The sequence below is a fragment of the Channa argus genome, chromosome 18 (assembly GCF_033026475.1).
Source record: "Channa argus isolate prfri chromosome 18, Channa argus male v1.0, whole genome shotgun sequence".
Lineage (NCBI taxonomy): Eukaryota > Metazoa > Chordata > Actinopteri > Anabantiformes > Channidae > Channa > Channa argus.
In genome coordinates this window covers 19,497,512-19,507,262 of record NC_090214.1, presented here as the reverse complement: position 1 = coordinate 19,507,262, position 9,751 = coordinate 19,497,512, and the positions used below count along the sequence as shown (strand labels likewise).

Here is a 9,751-nt window from a genome sequence, read left to right as displayed (position 1 = left end):
GCATCTTAAAAAAATTGATGCTTTAAGAGAGAATTTCCAATTGTGGAGAAAATTAAAGATCCCAAGATGTAAATCACTCCGAATAATTTAAAGGTCTTTTATATAGGAAGATATACACTCTAAATGTTTCTAATGCTGTTGAAGTAACAACAGGAACACAGGCTGAATCATCGGGCAAATGCACAAAATAACAATTCGCCAGCTGTACCTGTAAATTTTCTTAACACCAGCTCAGTTGTTAGGTAATGAATTAAGTAGAGTAGCAGGTTTGGAAGTTTATGCTGCTGATTTAACTAATCGAAATGGTTTGATGCCTTTTTGCTTTTTTTTTTTTAAACTGGCAGCAATGTTGCACAGTTTAACTTGTGGCTTGTAGAGTCTTTTTATACAGTCGAGCCAAAAAATCTGTAAATTATGCAATATTTTATTTATGTTTCCTTAATTTTATATTTAAAAAAACACAAATCATTAACATGAATACATTTTTAAAGTTGTCTTTAGGGGTGTCCATGTGTGCTCCACAGTATTATGGAGCACGCACACACACACGAACACACACACACACACACACAAACACACAGTAGCGTAATGTGCATGATGAGAAGTGAAGCTGCCCTCAGATCACTGGGAGGAAACTGAGCTCACATGGAAATTTATCACTAATATTGATTTGAATTAGCATGAACTGCCTCTGCCTGTGGCCATGTTCTCTCTCTTTCTCGTCATTATATATATATACATACATACACATACTTCATATATATATACACACACACACACATACATACACACATATATATAAGTGTGTGTAAACAGACACACACACACATATACATATATAAATAAATATATATATATATATATATATATATATATATATATATACACACACACACACACACACATACACACACACACACATATATATATATATATATATATATATATATATATACCACCACCTGGTTTAATCTGTTATCTTAACTAAAACATTCATCCTGTATATTTTGTGAACAGACTTTTCACAGAATTTTTGCTATAAGTTTTCTATATTGCAAACTCATGTCATCTGTTTTTTCTGGCTTAAACATATTGAGGATTTCATAGTTTATTTATTTTAGTTAAGACATTTAAAGTGGACTTTTTTATGGTCAAGAAATCAAGAACAAGAAATTGTTTTTGCTTCAATTTTTGAACTGAATGAATAACTTCAAAAGTTAAAATACGAAAAATGAAAAAGATTATTTTTGGGGTCTGATCCAAAACAAGGGTGGCAGGTTGAGAGTGGGAGGTTAGGTTACCTGAAAAACAAGATTTAAAGGTAACATTATTTAAATTCACAAATTTGAAAACCAATTGCTTTTCTTGTTCCAAATTATACATACACACACTTCCAGTAATAATATTAAAGGATTTGTACATTACATGTTTAAATTTTTACAGCTTTGAACCTTTTTCTATGAACATAGTGACATTTGCGATATGTATTGTTATTTGCTTGTGTCTTATACTGTTGTGCATGTCTAATGTGTTCTGCTATTCTGTATGCTGCCTGTATTGATTAGTGAATGTGGACATTAGATTATTTTTTAAATGTTTTGCTCCTTTATGACTCTGCATGATTTATGTTTTGTAGGATTTTATTGTTTCAGCTGTAGTTGACAAATTCAATCATAATATGCAAATTCGCAAATGCTTGACATGAAAGGCTGCAGAGTGAGTGTTTATTTAGAGCTGTAAACGCAGCGATTATGGCGTGTGCTCACATTTGAATACAGCGGGTCCCCTCCACACGCGGCCATTGTGTTCCCATTACAAGCTGATTTCACGGCCAACAGAACTGCAACAAAAGAGGCAGCAGGTCCAAAAAGTTTCAAAAGACTTGAAGAGAATAAAGGAGGAAGAGAGGAGGAGGACGAGGAGGAGGAGGAGGAGGATGCAAAAAGGGGGGGGGGGGGGGGGGGGGTAAAAGAAGAATAGAAGAAAGATGATGAAGCCTTCTGCACTTTTTAAAAAAACAGGCTCTATAGGTTTTATCTTATCAAATTCAGCTACGTTCATAAATAACATGTATACATATGTATATACGCTATCTCCTGCAAATATCTCAGCATATTTGCTCTAACTCTAAAAATACTAGAAATATATCATTCTTCATATTACAATCAAAATGCACATCTAAAATATTAACATGTTTATGCTAACGTGTTTACGTGTTTCTGTTCCTTTACATTTCTGCATATTATACACATCTGTAATATTCCCCAGTATTTTTTTTACTGTACTTGATTATTGATTGCTATATATATATTTTATTATAATAAAGTTTTAATACTGTTTTATCCTTATGTGTGTCTGCTTGCTTACAAAACACAATTTCATCTAAACATATTTATACAAATAAATATTTCGTCACACAAATATCTCTATAATTCTGTTTTCGATGCATTATATTGTTCATCAAATTCCAGAATCTCTCTTTCATTTTTCTATGGGTAAATTCATGCTTAATATACAATATTTTTGATTCTATCAACATTTATTTATAGCAGTTTCTCCTGTAGACAATGTAATAAATCTCCTTTATCAACTCAAACCACATGTAGTTTCATATATGATCTCTACATACAGTGTGTATGTGTGTAAGACTCTACAGTACTTTAGTATATTGGTGTAAATCTCAATAATATATTTTAGTTTATGTTTACTTATCAAAAATCTAAATTCATTGAAATTTAGCTCTTTAAAGTCTATATGGTATCTGTTTAATTCATGTATAACAACAGGATTCTCTCTATTTCTGCATCTCCCTTTCTTTCAACTCACTGTGGCTTTTATATTTAACACCAAACATGGCTGCCATGAAACACCAAAACACAGTGAACACAACTCACCAGCAGCCAACCACTGCAGGAGAATGGAGGAGGAGGAGGAAGAGTTTGCAGCCGGACAGATGGACCCCCATCCAAAAACTGCTGGGTCATTTAGAGAGAGGGAGATAGAGGATGACACTGGTTATATTGAGAGAGAGCGAGAGAGAGAGAGAGAGAGAGAGAGTCAGCGGGACATATGTGAGGCAAAGCGGAGCAGGGTTTGTCACTAACGCGACAGATTAGCATGTGGTCTCCAGCACAAAGCTGCAGATCAATACTGCTGCTCTGTACACAGCAGATGGCCCAGGAGAGAGAGAGAGAGAGCGCAACAGAAGTGAGAGGAGGAAGCAGGAGGAGGAAATGTCTTGAACAACCTGCAGATCTGCAGCTTTAGTCCCATTTGCTGCTGCTGTTGGATCACACAAACAACAAATACAATCTACGGCCACACAGCACAAGGACCCACTGTCTCTAACTTCTGTTTCGCTTTCTTTTCATTTTTAATGTTTTCAATGGTGCACGAGTTGCTTTTTTTTTTTTTTTTTTTTTTTTCTGTTAGGTTTTATGAAACTTTTGGCCTCTTAAAAATAAATGAGGTGGCCAATTCATTAGAACCACCTCTTCATATAAATTCAATTCAATTCAATTCAACTTTATTATATATATTATAACACCAATTCCCGTACACAGTACAACACAATGAAGCATTCCAGTATCATAACCTTAGAAAAGTAAAATTCATGTTGTATTGAATTCTATTGTGAGTATACAGGTGTGCCTAATAAAGTGGCCAGTGAGTGTCTGGAAGTCTGGTTTAAAAAGCACCCTAATAAACAATTACTGCCAGCACAATGCTTTAATGTTTAAACTATAGCTTCAAAACATTTTAAGTGTTAAAACACACATTTTATTTATGAACAACACCTGAAATCTTGAAATGACAAATTAAGTATAATGTTGCCAATTATATTTACATGCCAATATTGTATTGTTTATTATGTGTTATTATTTTAAATGTTATTTATGTACAAAGCTTAAACCTAAAACAACAGCAGTATCTAAACAGCAACTAAGCAACAAGAGGAAATGAAAAATACTGGAGCTCATAGCAAATTTCATTACTACTTTTATTACAAACATACTATACAGTACGATATAGGACAAACAACTTGGATTAAATTCTTGGTGCTCTTCCACAAACAAAACAAAACAAAAAACAAACAAAAAAAATCCCACCCTACAATAAAAGATAAAAAACAAGAACCGAAAATAAATAAATAAATAAATAAAGCAGACAATGATTATGATGTTTGATGTAATAGAACTTTTAGTTTATTTAAAATAATATAATAACAATAGCAAACAATAGAGTAACTAGTTTATCACTATATTGCAATTGTTAATTAACTTTTCTAACAAATCTGTTTTTCATTTCTTGTTTGAAATATTCCATAGACTCAAAAATCCAAAGCAAAGTCTGATTTTTAGTCCTATTATTTCTTAACTTTTTCCTGTTATTAGCTTTGTTAATTCCAGGTTACTTTAAAGAAAAATGGGGGGTTTTTTTTCAGAAAGAAGGAAGAGAGTAAAAAGCCAACACATACTTTTTAAAAATCATTTTTCTTTCTTTACCATTAGAAACTGAAGAGCATAACTGTCCACCGAGTGTGTAACGGGCTAATGATTAGTCAGTCACAGTTAATCTGCAACTGCAGTGTCTGCATATCAAACATTTAGCCTCACGTTTCTTCAATTTCCAGGTCCATACAATGACATTCTGCTCAAATTAGATAATTCCTTACATTTTGCCAAAAAATAAACATTGTGAATAATTTATGTATTTTACTTTTGGTTTTGTGTTATTTTTTTCAATTATTACCTAAATGTTTTAGGACTTAGACAAAGCTGGTGATATTCCATGTTAATCCCATTACAAAACCTAAACCAACCGTGAGCACATCCCACTAACAAGTATCCAAAGCTGGATATATGTTGTTAATCTCCTGTTGTCCAAAGACTATAAAAATCAATAATCTGCACTGTTATACACTGGGTGGGTCTTTCCATTACTAAGAGCACCAAATGTGAATGAATGTTTCCTTAAATAAATACAAAGTTGTATTAAGTTGAAAATAGTTTATAAAAGTTTAGAAAAAAAGCTAATTTCAAATTGTGTGTTTACAATAAATACATATTAAAAAACCAATGAGATGAAGTTGTAAGTTATGATTCATTTAAGCAGGGAAATTTTGTGTGTGTGTGTCAGTGCAGTATTGATTTGTTTACAGCCTACCACTCATGTCTCTCTCACTATTTGCAGCCAGTGGACAGTTGACCTGTTATAACACTGAGGACAGTCGCTGTGAAACTTTTAGGCCACAGTTGCAACTTTGCGGCTGAGACTCATGGGAGATGTAATTAATTTAAAATCCGAATTATGAAATTAATTGTCTTAGTCGATGCCTGTCAGCACTTTGTTTACACCACCATATTGACTTGATCACTTCTCTTTGAGTCCACCCAGTCCGCCCCCCAGCTTCCTCCATTTTCCACATTTTCTACCACACAGGTCTTCACTGACATCTGGTACGCTCTCCAATCCCTCCCTCTCTACCTCCACCTCCACCACATCTTCTTCTCCCCTTCATCATCACTGTCCTCCAGCTCCTCGGCCCATTGCCTCTCCTCTTTCTCCTCATCATAGTCTTTCACTTCTTATTATTTTTCTTCAACTCCCTCATACTTTCTCTCTCCATCACTTCTTCCTTTTCTCCTCTCTCTACATTGTGGCACATAATATAACAGCCCCCAATTTGAAGAATGATCGCACACAGACAGACTGACAGAAAGAAAGACATAGAGACAGGTTGTCCCTAAGCAGACCCCCTGCCTGTCTTTCTGACAGCTGATCAAAAGGAGAAATTGGGTCAGGCTTCTGTTCATCTCTCCTTAATTACACAACAGTCTTTAAACAAAGCAACATCTGCCCAATTACCCATCCTCCTCCTCCTCTTCCCCACTTCCTCCTCCATAATCTCTCCTCCTTTATCCCAACAATCTCCAACTCATCATTCAGGCACAGTGAATTTGGAAACAATTGGTTTCTATAATTCAATAATAATAATTCAAAAGTTTGTAAAATTTGGTAGTGATTCCACAGCTGGTCTTGGGGCTGCAGGAGGTTATACAGTGAGGAGTTTCCTGCAGTTAAAAAATGAATTAATTAACGATGTCCTGACGCTGATGCCTGTATCGGATATCGGGTCTAGTACTAGCCGTGCGCACTCATGCTCATTAAACTTCTACAATCTGATGCCACATTAACCTTTGAAGTAAAGGTAGGTAGGTAACTGATGACAACAAAATTAAAGTTGACTGCAAAGCTCAGTTCTTCTAGTTTTAAGATCCAGTTAATTTTTTGTACCTCAAAATTATTGTAGAAATGTTTAATATTTAGGGACATTGGTGACAACCTACAGCAACTACAGCTTTACCTGAAGTTCACTTTGTTTTGCAAATTATTTTACCTCCATTTTCCTTTGTAGAATCTACAGTCTGTGTTGTCTGCACCTCTCCAGCCAGTAGCCCACCTCAAATCTGTTGCTTGTTTGCCTTTTTTTTTTTCCTTTTGCTCTTTTCAGCAAAAGTTTCTCCATTTTCAAAACCCTGTTTCGATAAAGGAACTCGTCCTATTCTCACAGGATTTGAGGATTTGTTTATATCAGAGCTTCCGGTCATCATCTGTGTGCTCCTTCCAAATTGTCAGGCACTAGAAATCTGTGGCAGTTGGTAGAAACATTGTTTAAGTGTGAACTCTTCAGTCTTTGCAAATCGTTGGTGTTTCCCCACTGCAATGTAGACCAGCAGTGTCTGCCAGTGTCTCTCATCAGCCTCGTGAATCCATGAGGTTTGTACTGTCCAACACGTCTGTACAACCCACCTCCAGGAAGGACAATCAGATATGTTCCATCTCTCTCGTCTAAATCGTTTCACCACCGCGACTGTCTAGACCTCAAGAGAATATTCCTGCCTCTTATTTTCACTCGCCTATTTGTTTTGTAGCTGCACTCATAAAAGTTCTTGCACACTCTCTATATTATAAAAACGCTAACTGGTTTATTACTCTATATTTGGCTCTCAGAATATTATATTTTAGCAGTAAATATACCACAATGTTTTTAAAATTATGATGCATCTGTTTTAGTTGATGGAAATCAACAATAAGTTACTGTCAAAAGCCAACAGGGCAGTATTCGTAAAACAGTCTTGATTGTGCTACTTTCCAATCTTTTTTTCGTTAACTGAACTAGTTGGCTGGTAAGGATATTTACTTTACTTTTTACTGTAGGTAAAACACAAATAAATAGGCCTCTTTCATGAAATAAGAATTATAAAGTGAAACAAAATGACAAAATGACAAACATAAATCACATTCTATTCATTACAGAAAATATTATGATTTAATAGCATACTAAAAGGTGCACATGGTTACAATTGAAAAAGACCTGCTCGTATTTTTGTATGGATGGGGAAGAGGGTCTTTTATTTTGAAATTACAACCAGCCCTGATGTCACTATGATGGTCACTTGTGTGTGCAGCACATTGTACAGGATGTAGAAATATCACTAATTTAATTGTATCTGATTGTTTTTGTTGTCGTCTTTATTTCTGTTATTTTATGATGATGGATCAGAGAGAGAGGCAGACACACAGAGTTTAGCAGTCATTTGTCCTTGGAAGTGTAATGATTTGTGAAGTGAACAGGCTACAGGCCATAATGCTCTTTCACTGCTGCTCCCACACTCACCACTCCACCCAGAGCCTGTCGATAACGTCCCAACACACACAAGCAGGACATTTCCACTGCAGCAATCTGCACTCAACACTCTGGGTTACACAGCTGCAAACATCTGCCCAAACATCACACACAGTTCAAACTAAAATCTGATGTAGTTTTTACGGCGGATTCTCGATGGCCTCGTTTCATGTAATGGTGACACATTCTGTCATGTCATGACATGTTATATAAAGTCACATCCAATGATGTCCTACCCCATCATGGCAATTCACAACGTGACAAACTTCTATGGGAAGTCACACTGTGTCACGCCCTAACATGTTGTGGTATGTTGTGTCATGTAGTGTCAATGTAAATGATCTGAATTTTAAGTCTTCAGGCGAGATAAAGGGATTCCAATTAAACAAATGAAAAGAAAACGTGAACATTATTTATTGTAGTTAATCAGTCAATCGTAATTATACAGTGTGTGTGGCAGAAAACTATATACGTTTTAAATTATTAAATCCATTTGAAGGGGGAAATAGAGTGAGGTGGTTCAAACAATAGGGTCATTGGAGGAGAAGTGTTATGTCTCGCGATGATTAAACAAAGTCATTTTCATCATAATCTTTAATGCATATTCAGCAAGTACTTCTTTAGAAATTGTTTTATTTTTATATTATTAATTAATGTTATTGAATGTAATTTAATTTTTCATTTATTTTATAATATCTCTTTGTTTGCACTCCTTGACCATTGTTATTCTAATGATAAAGGTACATTTGTACTGGCTGAATTTGAATTAAATATTATGTTGATGAAAACAAAATTGTTTCTGCCAATTCAAAATAAGGGAATGCAAACCTTCGCAACCAAATATTTCAAGTTGGATAATTTTCCACAATATATTGTTTTGTTGGAGGTTTATGGCATCATTATACATCATGTCATGTTGCTTCATCTCACGTCATAATGTGTCATTCGGTGGGTTTTAATACGCCATGATTGGACCGTGTGTTTTATTTGTGTAGGTTGTATTATGGTAACACTGTGACTATGTCATATTACATCACATTTATTCAATTTAAACCCCCAGTTGACCTTGCTGTGTTCATTCACACATTCCCTGTAAAGTGAGAAAAATGTGTAAATTCAGCTAAAACAGCACGGTTGCCTCACAATGTTTCCTTTTTGAACTTGTACCTGCATTCACATGCTGAGAGAAAAACTTACAGTCAGGACTTAACCTGTGTCAGAATCCCAAGGGAAGATTCAGTTTTTATAGGCTGTTTGTAAGGAAAAGAGTTGTACATGGAGTCAGTTATGCTTTTATCATGTGTTATGTCCTGTCACCTTACGTAATCTCAACATTCAGAGGCGGTAGGTGATGAGACAGGACCTGAGATGAGATCAAATTTTAATGATCCCTGTGGGCAAATTGCTTCTTTGCTGCAGCGGCAGAGAAGAAGCAGCAGCATCCTGACTTTGTAACAAAAGGCTTCGCTGATGAAATCAGTGAATGGATGTTTTGCTTTTGTCTGTTTCACTGGAAGTACAGTCCGTGTGAATCTGCAGGATGTAACTTGCTGGATGCTTCCATTAACCTGGACTTTTTTTCTTAAAACCTTTTTTACAAAAAAAATATGTGGAGTGATTTGACAACAATCCAAGAACACAAGTAACTGTCAATTTGCTGTAGATTTAGTGCCTTGGAGATTTTATAACATCAGATTCCAACAGCGTGGTCAATTTAGTGGCTGTTCTGGTGCTTTCATTTGTGTCATATGAACTTCATGGAGTCTGCTTATGTGTTAAATGTGTTAAAAGGTTAATGTTAAAAATCCTACAATGAACTTTTTTTGTTTTTTTTCTTTAAACTAATTAAGCAACTTTCATCTGCTGATGAAGATGTGGTCTAACCCTTATAGATTTGTTATTACATGGTCAGGTAGTTTAAATGAACTTTAGATTGTAGATTTTCCAATTATCATAACACCATTATTAAATCATAAATAGCATAGAGACACAATGCATTCAAACGCATGGAGCCATAAACACACAGTATTTCCAAACTGATATCGCAAAAATAAAGTTTAA

General features: G+C 35.0%; 1 long non-coding RNA gene across 1 annotated transcript; it reads right to left on the bottom strand.

Annotated features, from left to right (window-relative positions):
• Positions 1–901: 901 nt before the first annotated feature.
• LOC137104269 (uncharacterized) lies at positions 902–3,118 on the bottom strand. Its single transcript, XR_010911654.1, has 3 exons — positions 2,895–3,118; positions 1,767–1,881; positions 902–1,301 (listed from the first exon to the last, which is right to left on the bottom strand). It is a non-coding gene; the product is annotated as an uncharacterized lncRNA (long non-coding RNA).
• Positions 3,119–9,751: the final 6,633 nt, after the last annotated feature.